The sequence below is a fragment of the Takifugu rubripes genome, chromosome 1, assembly GCF_901000725.2.
Source record: "Takifugu rubripes chromosome 1, fTakRub1.2, whole genome shotgun sequence".
In the NCBI taxonomy this organism is placed as follows: Eukaryota; Metazoa; Chordata; class Actinopteri; order Tetraodontiformes; family Tetraodontidae; genus Takifugu; species Takifugu rubripes.
Window position 1 is genome coordinate 20,500,869 of NC_042285.1, and position 11,626 is coordinate 20,512,494.

Consider the following 11,626-nt stretch of genomic DNA (forward strand, 5'->3'; position numbering starts at 1 on the left):
TGAGGTGTGGGGGTGGAATGGGATGGGGGTGGGGGGGCTATGGGAATGAGCTCGCCAGGCTGAAGTTGTGGCTTTATTAGCTTGTGTGCCAGGTCTGCTGAGCGATAAGGCTCAGATATCTCAGATCCATCGGCCGTGTAACAGTCAAATTAAAATTTCGACTGAAGGGCTACTTACAGGCAGATATTCACAGTCGGGGGGGGGTTAACGCAAGTTTTCCATTGTTCGTGCTGCCCTAAGCGCTCATGCCTTAGAGGAAGCCGTCGGCTTTTCATAATATTTGTGTATGACATGTAACTTTTTATGCAGCCGAACAGTGTCAATTTTACTTCTGTGGTCTTGGAAACCGTGTGTGTATTACTGGCCACTTCTTTTTCTCTTTTTTTATTTTAGGAGGTGGCAGGTCAGAGAATTGAGAGGAAAATCTGCATCGGTGTAGCAGAAGTTCCCTCCATAATCTCAGGCCTTGGCAGTTTGCACAAATTCATATGCCACAGTATGTAGTGATTTTAATATATATGAAAATCAGTGGGAGACGTGCGCATGTGTCTTTTATAACATCAGTGGAGGGAGATTTTCACTGTATTACCGGTACAGAGCAGGGCTGTTTTGGCTCCAGCTCAGTACAAAACCATCTTTTTATGAATAACACATGCAAAATACATAAGAATTAACAAATAAAAAAAACTACCGGGAAAAAAAAATAAGATAAAAAAATAAGGTTTGTTTCCCTAATGTTTCCTTAACTGTGGTTGGTCTAATCCCATAATTCCCATGGCAGACGAGCAAGAAATGGGATTTTCTCTCCTCTTGTCACAGAGAGGCGGCTCATTGAAAATGTAATACACTGCTTCCAAGTCACAGGTCAGTCGGCAATCTGAATTTTAAAAGGACTGTGAATAATATCCAGTTTTATTTTGAAAATGAACTTTGTGGCCTCCATCATGAATCCAATATATGTCTTAATCTACTGGGCTCTTGAAACACACAGCTCTGGAAGAAGGCCTTTGACTCCCGAACCTAATAAGGGAATCACTTGTTTTCACATCCATCCTGCTTGGCACACAACAGACTTCCTCTAAAGGTAACTGATGAAGCAGAAAATGCAGGTTTTATAACATTTAGATTCTTCTTTTATTTACTCTTTTATTTTCAATTGTTGCATTATGTAAGAGGCCTTATGAGCTAAATCTGTAGTAGGAGATAATTCTAGTCTATTTTTATACTAGTAAATGCATATGTACGGTAAAAGCTTGGTTGTGATGGACCATTGACGTATCTTATACTGTATTAACAGTACACAAACTGGGTTTCCCCTAAAGGTATTAGGCTTTGCTTTTTGTTCAACTTCAAAACTGTTTATAGAATTTTAAATGCAATTTTGTGTTTTGTCTTTGTGAAAGCAGATGGTGAAAATAAAATAAAAAAATATTAATTTCTTAGCATCTATTGTTATTCTCAAGCGAGCACGGCTGACACTAGCAGTCAATTTATGCGTTAATTACGCACTAACCTTTTCAGAATGGATTTTTTGACACGCCGTTTCCTGCAACTGCGAGTGTGCAGGAAATGAAAACATCCGATGACCAATCGGGATCTCCTCACATTAGCATTGCCTTTTTAGCCCATCGCCCCAAAACATGCCACGAAAATCCTCTCCTATTTATCTTAAAATAGCCACTTAGCTTTGACTGACACTAATTCTTACTACACGAAAGTGTGGAGACTCCCCCATCCCTGTCTGTCTCCGTCAGAAAATTACAAAAGACAGTTTTGCGATGTCCCCAATGTGCAAATCCCTTTATTCTGTCAGATTACAGCATGTGATGTGACGTAGTGCCGCATTCTGGCCTCACATGCCTGCCAGAGAGAAGGGACCTGTCAGCGGCGGAGCAGAGCGCCGCGGATCATCACTCTGACTGATCCGCCGGCCCGGAGACTGTCATTTCCTCTGACTGTACGAGTCAACACAAATAAAAGTGAGGAAGCAGGAGCCATAATGGCTGGGAGAGATCCAGGCTCATTGTGGCCATTACTTTTATTCAAACCTTACGGATGACATGGAGTGAAAAATGAGTCTGTGTCTAGTCGGGTGCCCATTAGTGAGTGAGCACATTATCTCCCCTTTTTCACATTGGTTCTCCTCCCCGCATGCAGCGGCAGATGCTCCGGAGCAGTCACTCACTTTTATGGGCTTTTGACTGCTGTAGTCTTTTAAATGGAGGGGCCTGCACCAGGCAGGGATGACGTATGGCTGTCAGTGCTCTTTACCTCTCTGACGGATGCCTTCAGTGGATCCTGTCTGAAACTAAAGGGGACAGCTAACCTCTTCAGTCGGGAGCAGATGAGCATGCATCATACGGATTATTGCAGTAAAGGGGGCAACTCCAAAAAAAAAAAAACCTCTATTACCAAATAATTACAGTACAATTCAGCTAAGTACAGTCTGAAGGCAATCATGGTCCCCAGCTCCTAAATATTCTCTGGAGCGAGACTTTCACTCCCCTATCGGATTTTTAAACGTCCCCCCGATGATGACAGGAGATCGATTAGAGTTAACCGGCAGACCCGCCATCAGGTTGTTGCGGCTGGGATTGACATGATGAACAACCACCTCCATTCAACACTCAAATTAGGTGGAAAAAAGGACTCTCACGTGCCTGAAACTGCTTCAACTACGAGCAGATCACTTGGAAATATTTGATTCAATTAATAATCCTAATACGAGGGTCACACATGCCGGATCTAACTAGTTTGCCACCAATAACAAATATTTCAGGGAACATCCCCTCCCCTAAAAAGGAAGGCTGAGGCTTTTGTGAAAACAGCATATTTTACCCTGCAATGGGAAATCAACCCGCTGTGGTAACACAGAGCAGAGCTCAGAGGTTGTGGTCAGTGACGGGGCGTTCCGGCTCCTCTCAGGCATGAGCAGGAACCAGAGCCGCTCGGTTCAATCTAATCTCTGACAAGAAACAACGAGCCTCTGGGACACCCCCGCGGCCCACCTCTACGCCTCACAACATCATAAGGAGCTCGGCAGAGGGGAGGGCGGGGGGTTAGATCTACCGAAGCTGTCAGGGGAGAAATATGTTTCCATTTTTTTCCCACTTTTGGTGCCAAAGAAGACCAAACAAACACTGCTCTATTTCCCTCACTATTGCTCACTCGTTTGAATCTCCGGGCTCCCGTCAGTTTTCCCCTCGTACTCGTTCCCCCGCGAGTGTGTTCCATCACTACCCAGAGACTGCTGCACAACAGGGCTGCACAGGCGCCGGGACCAAACACCTCATTCAGGTCTCCACAGCGCTGAGTGGGACACGGCACAACCGGAACGATTCAAAACACTTTTAGACAAGAGCGGAGACTTGAACTGTGATGCAATTTTCATGGATTTTGCACAAGGTGAAGTGTCATAGATGCAGCCCCGTCACAGGTTATTGAATCCATCATTTTAGATTTTAAGCACCTGATAAAATATCATTATCAAGGGTCTCTCGTCTGTGAAACAAAACAAAGGCTTACAAACCCCTCACTGAACTATAAAATGAACTCATTGCCATCTGAAAACTGCTTTTGTTGCACTAATTGATATTACCCATATCAATAGCCATCAAAAATGTGTGGAGTATTTTGGTTCGTGTGTATTAAAATCAATTTGAGAACGCCGTCAAACGTCCCAAGGTGTGAGAATCCCTCACGGGTGTCTAATCACCTGACGCACCTGATTTCTGGATTCATTTTCTCCATTCATGGAGCACAAATGCAGCAACAGCTTGCAATCTGTTTGTTTTGACTTGTCAAAAAGGAAGCAAAGGCGTGTATCAACAAGGAATAAACGCGAGTGTGAGATGTCACCAGCTGCTCAATATGATGAATTACAATTTTATGTTAATCTGCCGACTTGCAGTAATGGCTTGTTTACTCTGCGTTCCGTCACAAACCTAGGACCGTTTACTCACATGCACATATGGACTCTTAAAAGCGACAGTACTCTGCTGTTTCCAGCACTAATCAACACATTCAAGATTTTTTTTCCTTATTTCGTCTGTTGTCAACTAAAAATGCATTTACAAAACAATACGTCTCAATGAAAGATTAACTGCGCCTTTGCTCATGCATTTATAATGACTTTTTCTGAATCCGCTGGCCTGGTTCTGCCATTATTGTTATGCATCCGCATTGATTTTGTGTTTATACAACTTAAAAGTCAAATTTAGAGTTTTTAATTTTAAAAAATAATTCATCTTACGCCAACTTAACACCATTCACCATAACGCCATCACTTTTGTTTGGTTTCAGCAGCAGAATTTAGTTTTCAGGTCAGATGTCAAAGGTCATGGGGACTATAATGTCTTTTACTTTTAAATGGACGCAGATTCTTTAGAATCTATACAGAGGTTTATTTTAAATGAGGTGCAAACATCAACTCAGACTCAAGGATGAAGTGATTTGATTTTAGAGGTCAAAGGTCATGGTGTCCTCATGCCTTTCCAAAGGCCTTAAAGGGATTTTCACTTAACTACCTGTTTAATTTGAAATTGATTACTAGCATGTGGCCAAACCATTAAAATAAAATTCTACTGATCATATATAAACAAGGCACCATTTACTGAGGCCTTCATTGATGTCCTCTAGGGTGGACATCAATTTCTGTTCTATACCCTGACTCATTTGAGCTCAATAGAAGACATATTGGAGATGTGTTGTTCACATGGATAAACAAAACGCAGAAAGCAGAAAAAAAGGTTCTTTCCTCAGTCTTCAGGAGAACATGGAAGTGGTCAAATGTGTGTAAAAATTCTTCTAATGTTGATGATCAACATGGCTGGAGTTGCTCTTCTCCACAGGCTCATGGATTAAATGATGAAAATACACATACATCCAGGATGATTAATACATCCTGATCACAACGCACAGAAGTGGAGACACACTTGAGCCTTACATCTCTTCACGGACTACAAGACGTAGAGTCTCCGTGATAGGAGCTGATGGATTAAAGGCACATTATTGGGATCTACTCAATATGTGAAAGTGTGTATATGTTATACCTTTATGGGACTGTCAGAGAATATGAGCAATTATTACAGTATATGAGCTCATCATTGGAAGACCAGGATGTGTAAATAAGTGAGAACTGAGAGTAAACAGAAACATTACAGACGTAGACACACTTATAAACTCTTCTACAACTAAATTGCTTTCACACTCCACAGACTCAATATGCAATTTAAAAGAGCCTGGCGGTGGCAATATTCCTCTGATATAGAGTTTAGTTTTAATAGGAACCCACAGCTCAAATATGAGCTGACAAACACGGCAAAACAAACACAGCCTCTCCCTGGCAATGAAATATACACTGTCAAATAGAACCGTACCTTTTTGAATCTACCGTGTGGGTGAAAATAAAGCTCAGAACAAACAGCATTCTGATCTGGCTTTGAGTGTGATAACAGTGTCTGACAGGGTGGAGAGAGCAAGTGAAGGGCCGGCTGCAGAAACACAACCTGTGACTGGCACGATTCCCCGGCCGTAGAGAAGTTTACCTTTTAATAAGTGCTCAGAGAGCCCCTTTCAACAACCCGGTCCGCCTCTCACCAACAGACGGCTGGGGAGGAGCTTGTGAATGTATTAATGTGCCCCCCCCACCGTTGTTTATATGCCTTTGTGGCACGTGTGTGCGCACGTGCTCACTTGTAGCAGATTTCAATCAAGGATTCCAGCCATGCCCAAATATCTCTTCTCTTTTGGGCCTGCTTGTTTGAAGAAAATGAGTGGATTCAGGATCAAGAGCCTTTCTGGAGGAATTTAAGTCTGTTTGAGGATTACGACTTCTTCATCCTGTACAAAGCCTGCAGAGACAGCTATATGCTAGCCCTTGGAGGCCCGGCTTAGCAATGCATTCCAGACAGTGATATCGGAGTGATAAAACCAGGGGGAGACATCACAGTTTTGGACAAAGATCTTCAAAAACTAAAAGAGAAAATGGAAAACTTTGCAGTTTTACTAGAAGAGTGGTGTTTGTGTTTAACAGTGAAAGAATATAAATCATGAAATCTATGAGGTTGCAGCAATAAAGGGATAAATATGCAAATATTTCCACGCGCTGTCTAATACTTGTCCTTTCTTTCTCTTTTGGAATAAATTACATTTAGCAGATGAACGCAGCTCCCGTCCGCTGTCAGCCTATCTGCAGCATCAACACCGATGACCTCGTGGTTTTGCTCCAACCAGATCGTCGAGAGTTTGCCCATTAGCCGCGCGGCTAATGAGCAAACTCTCGACGCAGCGAGTGAAGTACGGACCGTCTCTGCAGGAGCCGCTGATCAAATCTGTCATTATTTAGCCTGCTTGTGGCCCAACCTGAAAGCAAAACAAGAAATCAATAGGAAATGGGGACAAATTACTGTAAGTGTCAATACTCCAGACAGCTCACATAAAGGGCTTTCAGCCCATAATAGATTCTTACCATTTACCTTAAGCTTTCGGAGCAGCGTGGCCATCAAGCGCTGATAAACCCATTAGTTACTTGTTGATAAAACATTATAACTCTACTAAATATGACAAAGGATGGTTGTTCAGCAGCTAAACATTTAGATTACCTCTAATTTCACAGCCATATTTCCAGCTTAATGTTTGTGTACGACCACCATCTGAGGTAGGAAAGAATTTATGATGTAGCCCATCACACAGATCCGATCAATAATTCAAGTGCAACTAGAGCTGATAAGAGATTTTCTACTATTAAACGGGAGGCAATATCTCTGACATTAATGGGCGGCTTAAGAACTCTTAAAACGTTGTATGTCTCCATTTGTGTTAGCGATTTTACCCTCTTCTGCATTGGAAGAACACCAGCAAAATGAAAAGCACAATTTGGAAGATCCTTTCTGTGTGATGGAAAAACCTTAATAGTGACAGAACTTGACTGAAAGAGAAATGCTCTCAAACCGTTGATTAGTTCATGTTAAAAACTTGGTGTGCGGATGGATTTTGGATTTGATCCTGGACCAAGTGCTTGTTGTGCAGCGCACTGTGGCCGTCAGTGACCTGTGAATCCATCACGGGTCCCAGCTGCGCCAGTTTCAACAGTGCCGATAAAAAGGTTACTGGACTTCTGTCCGACTCCAGAGGTGCACGACATGCTGTACTTCACAATTATGGGTTTTGTTCTTGATCAAGTGCAGCCGGGCCATAAAGAAAGCAGCAGCTGAGTAGATGGTCCCGGGTGGAGGGAGTGGCGGCCGAGGACGGAGCGTCTCCTACGGGTGGTCTCAGCAGGGGCTGGACTAACTATAGCCACATCAATGACTAACTCTCACAGCACGGACACCTCCCGTTCACTTTGAAAACAAAATAAATTAAACAACAAAGGGGAAAGCTGACATTCACAGCCTTTCAGCCAGTTGCACCAAACAAACTGCCCGTCGCAGATCCGAGCGCGAGGTCGTTGCTGATCTCCGAGGCTGGAAACACGACAGCGCGGTGACAAATCATTTTCTAAGGCAGGTTTCCGTCCTCGGCCGTGATTACTGCTGGGATTTGGAGATGGCGGGAAAAGTTCCCTCATCTGCCGGCCCAACGTGGTCAATCCGCCCTGCGTGCATCACAATCAATAATATACAGGCGATACCTTGGAAAAACAGGCCTTAGCCTCAGAGCCTATCGGCGGCATTGATAAATGTTTTGCTGCCAGTTGTGACAGCGCGGTGCGCGCGGCAAAGATGGTGGAGGGCCTTTTTAATAGTGCGGGGAGAGAATTAAATCAAAGCCAGGAGGGCCTCCACTGGAAGGGAGAGATGCTGCATCTCTCTGCTCTAAATCACAGCTCCACTTAGAGCCCAGCCCGCTCTTTCTCCATTTTTCTGCATTATGTGAGGAAACCTGTCACCGCCGTCTATGGCGAAGTTTACAAACGATGATTTATCAGAGAGCGCAGCTCTAAACACCTGCGTGGGAAAACAAGCATGCCCTGCTTTATTATTCACAGGCCTAAAGTTGCTTTTTAGCTTTGAAATATAGAACTCAAGAATATGAGCTGCTTAATACAATGTAAGGATTGTTTTATGTGATGGACTTATTTATGTTTCTACCTTGGCTTCTGACCTCTGACAGCACAGTCTATTCTTAAATGGGCTTAGATGGAGTGAGAAGTTCCCAAAGGTCGAAAAGGAATCAAACTGTGTACCTGGAGAAGAGGAGGAGGAGATCCAGGCTAGCTTTGGAACTCCTTTAGTAGATTTTCAACCTCAGTTCTTGCTCCATAAGGCTGGAAACTCCCAGAGGGGTGGACGTCCATGACTTCTCATTTACAGCCATGTTGTGGTTCTCCTGGGCCTGTGTCTGGGAACAGAATGATCCACAATTAAGCAGAAACTGAGATTAGGTACAGCAGCTCCTGTTCATCTAAACAAACATCTAAAAGACAAAACACCTCCGAGAAGATTCGACCAAAGCCCAGCTTCCATCCGTGTGTGTGGCTGTGCTGGGGAGAGCTTGGTGACCTTTTGCTGATCACCAAGCTCAGGTGCCACCACTTCACCCAGGAAAAGGCAAAAGCCCAGAAGCTCGTGGAGCAAAGACGGCACAGAGAGGAGCAGAAAGCTGCAGGTACGAGCCTGAACAGCACGAGTGCTTTAAATTATGGATGGAGATTTATCAGGTAATCATCACAAATAAACAGGAAGTGCTGAGTGGATGATGTCAGATAATATTAAGCCAAGTAAATCATTAATAGTAATAAACTGCGCATTGATCATCTTTCATCTGTAAATGTGTTAAACATCAACAACGTTTAATTTAATTTTCAGAGAAAAGCTTCGTTATTAATTTATCTCCTTTAACATCTTTCATCATGTTTCCTATTGAAATTGATTTGTTGTAAAATCAATCTGAATTTGTTTTTCCACAGCGAAAAGGCTAAAACTATATTTAGATAATCCCTGGTGAACAGATGAGAGTTTAATTTGACATTGTTGGTTAAATTCAGACGGCAAACAGAAATATAACAAAGACACCTGAATTCTTCTAAAAGTCTCATCTCAACACAAACATTTGGGATTTCGCAGGAATTTATTGCAAAAAAAATAAAAATAAAAACAAACTACGATTCAAAAAAAGATTCTAATAAAGATACATCTGCATTTATTATCAAGACATTTTCCATAGAAAAAACCCAACCCGGTTATTTTGGGCTCTATTTTCTCAGCAGAATAGATAAGAGTGTTAATGCTCTGAGGGTAGTCCAGGCTGTAAATGTGCACAATATTACACATTATATACATGTCATTTCAGGGTGCACTCCCAGTGATGCAGTGTCAAATCTGTGTGACAGATTTAGGTGAACGCTGGTGAAGGGAGCTCTGCGTGGGGAGAGAGCGGCTTAGGGCTGACTCAAACAGCCAGTACAAGAACTCCAGCCGGCAGGAAGGAAGGAGCCCTGCTCGGCCCGCCGAGGCTGACAGCCAAAGATTCACACAGCAACTTCACAGAGTCGTTCAAGCCGAAGCACATTTGCACAAACATGGAGACATTTATTTATTTTGGAATAAATTTAGTGTAGGATTTACATTGGAAAAATAATATGAACAATGGATGACTCGTATATCCAATAAGCTTAATGGCATCCTGCACTTGGGGAATAGTAAGTGAGACAATGCCTGACCAGCACATCTGACGTGGTTTACCGCCAGGAGCTGAGATTCGGCTTTATTTTTAATGTCATGTCTCCCTCTTTTGGCTGGCTGTGGTAAAAAGAAATCTGGCTGAAATAACGAGTGACTCTGCTACTGAGCTAAAATCTTCAAAATAGCATCTTAATCATGGTGATCATAGAAATGTATACATTTCACCTCTGGTTAAAAAAAATGGTAATTTCAAGCTTTCAGAATCACAGTTTTCATTTAAGTCTAATCTTCAAAATTAAATTATAAGGAATGCTGATCATTTGCTTTAAATACCTTTAGGCCATTTAAATGTTACCATGCTAAGCTTGATTTTTGTGCATCTGTAACGGCATAAATTAGATTAATTGATTTTGGTGAGAGCTGCGTTCACTTAGCTCAACTCTGAGGGAAGCCTGCCATCTAGCGGAGAGAATCCGAACTGCAGCAGCTACAGCAGGGTCCCCCATTAATGAATATCTGTATTAATGTAGTTCTACACTTTGAATAAACTCTGAATAATCATAATGCAGTACTCCTGCATTGCATTACGTTATCATGAATCCCACATAATGCAATACGTGTATATTTCACAAACCATTGAAATCATAGTCGTGCTGCAGGTGTGCTTGGCTCACTTCCACTAATTTTCTCTTTACGTTGGTGTTTTGACTCCTTCCATTTTTTTATGCAACATTGGTGTCCAGCATTTAAAAGAACAAGCTGAACTTGAAAGGCTGTTGAATATCTTTTGGTAACCATTATTTTAGCCTCAACTTAACTAATCTGTTGCTGATTCAGAACAGCTACAATAAAAGGGATGCGCAGCTAATAGGAAAGGAGATATGTCACAGTTCCAAGGATTTGTGACGCTTTAAAATACGCACAATGAAAGGGAACAAGTCAAACTGGAAATATATATCAATATATTGGCTCATTTTACTCTTTGTTTTCTATCATTTAACAACGCTGAGCAGGTTGCAACTAACAAAGGCTTTGAAACATTTCAGTACCAAAACTGTTGCTGTTCAACTGTTCAAGGCTTCTTCCAGTGCCACTTCAACATCATGTTATTGTTGGATATACTACTGGAGACTGTTTCCTGACTTTCAACATTGAAATAAGGTGTCATAGATTTAGCTTTAAAGCAAATTCAAAACCTAAAGTAATTGGTATTTGCTAATGTTTTAAAGTACTTCTGCTCAACTGGCTTCGCCATAAACGGAAGTGCTGTCCTCTCGCGTGTTTGTGACGCGGTGGCTCTGTAATAAACAAAGAAATAAATGGACGCGTCTCTGTTAATCATGCTGAAGTTTCTCTAGCCAGTTTTGGGTTATAATTATTTTAATGATTCATCAAAAATTAAGGGCAACCATAAGAATTCTGACCAGTGCGTCTTTATTTGGCGACTGAAAAAGAGAACCAGACTCGCCTCACGTCACAGAAGAGATTAAACCCGGGTACCTTTCACATGTGTTCACTTCGTCCCGGGTCTCCTGCGGGCTAATGTGGGGTCAGCTGCCCGCTGCCCTCCACCGCTGCAGGAATCCATGTTCTGGGGAGGCCGGACGGCCCCAGATGGCCCCAGATGGCCCCGGGCCCGACATGTTTAATTAAGTTCGGCTCTTGTTAAATGCGCATGTGCGGATGATCGGGTCAACTAGCCACGCCCCCAAATGTTGTTTCCTGAGCTGAATCAAGGTTGATATATTCTGTAATAATAAATCAGTTTCTAATCAATTGTTAGAACATCCAAATGTGTTTCAGTGAGAATAAAGTGAATAAGCAAATTAACTCCAATAAAGGCTGTCTATTCGAGCTGTGATTTGGTCAAGTTTTTACTGAGTTTGAAACTCTAGTAAAGGATGAATGTCAGTGAAATGAGAAAAATCAGAAATCACGTGGTTGTCAAAGGTTTATTAAGTCGTTTATTAATTCAGAAGAAAGTGATACGCAGGATGCAT

The 11,626-nt window shown here is 42.3% G+C and overlaps 1 long non-coding RNA gene across 1 annotated transcript; it reads right to left on the reverse strand.

Moving 5' to 3' along the window:
• Positions 1-5,043: 5,043 nt before the first annotated feature.
• On the reverse strand, positions 5,044-11,284 carry LOC105417318 (uncharacterized). Its single transcript, XR_965052.2, has 3 exons — positions 11,127-11,284; positions 8,189-8,343; positions 5,044-6,363 (listed from the first exon to the last, which is right to left on the reverse strand). It is a non-coding gene; the product is annotated as an uncharacterized lncRNA (long non-coding RNA).
• Between the last annotated feature and the right edge of the window lie 342 nt (positions 11,285-11,626).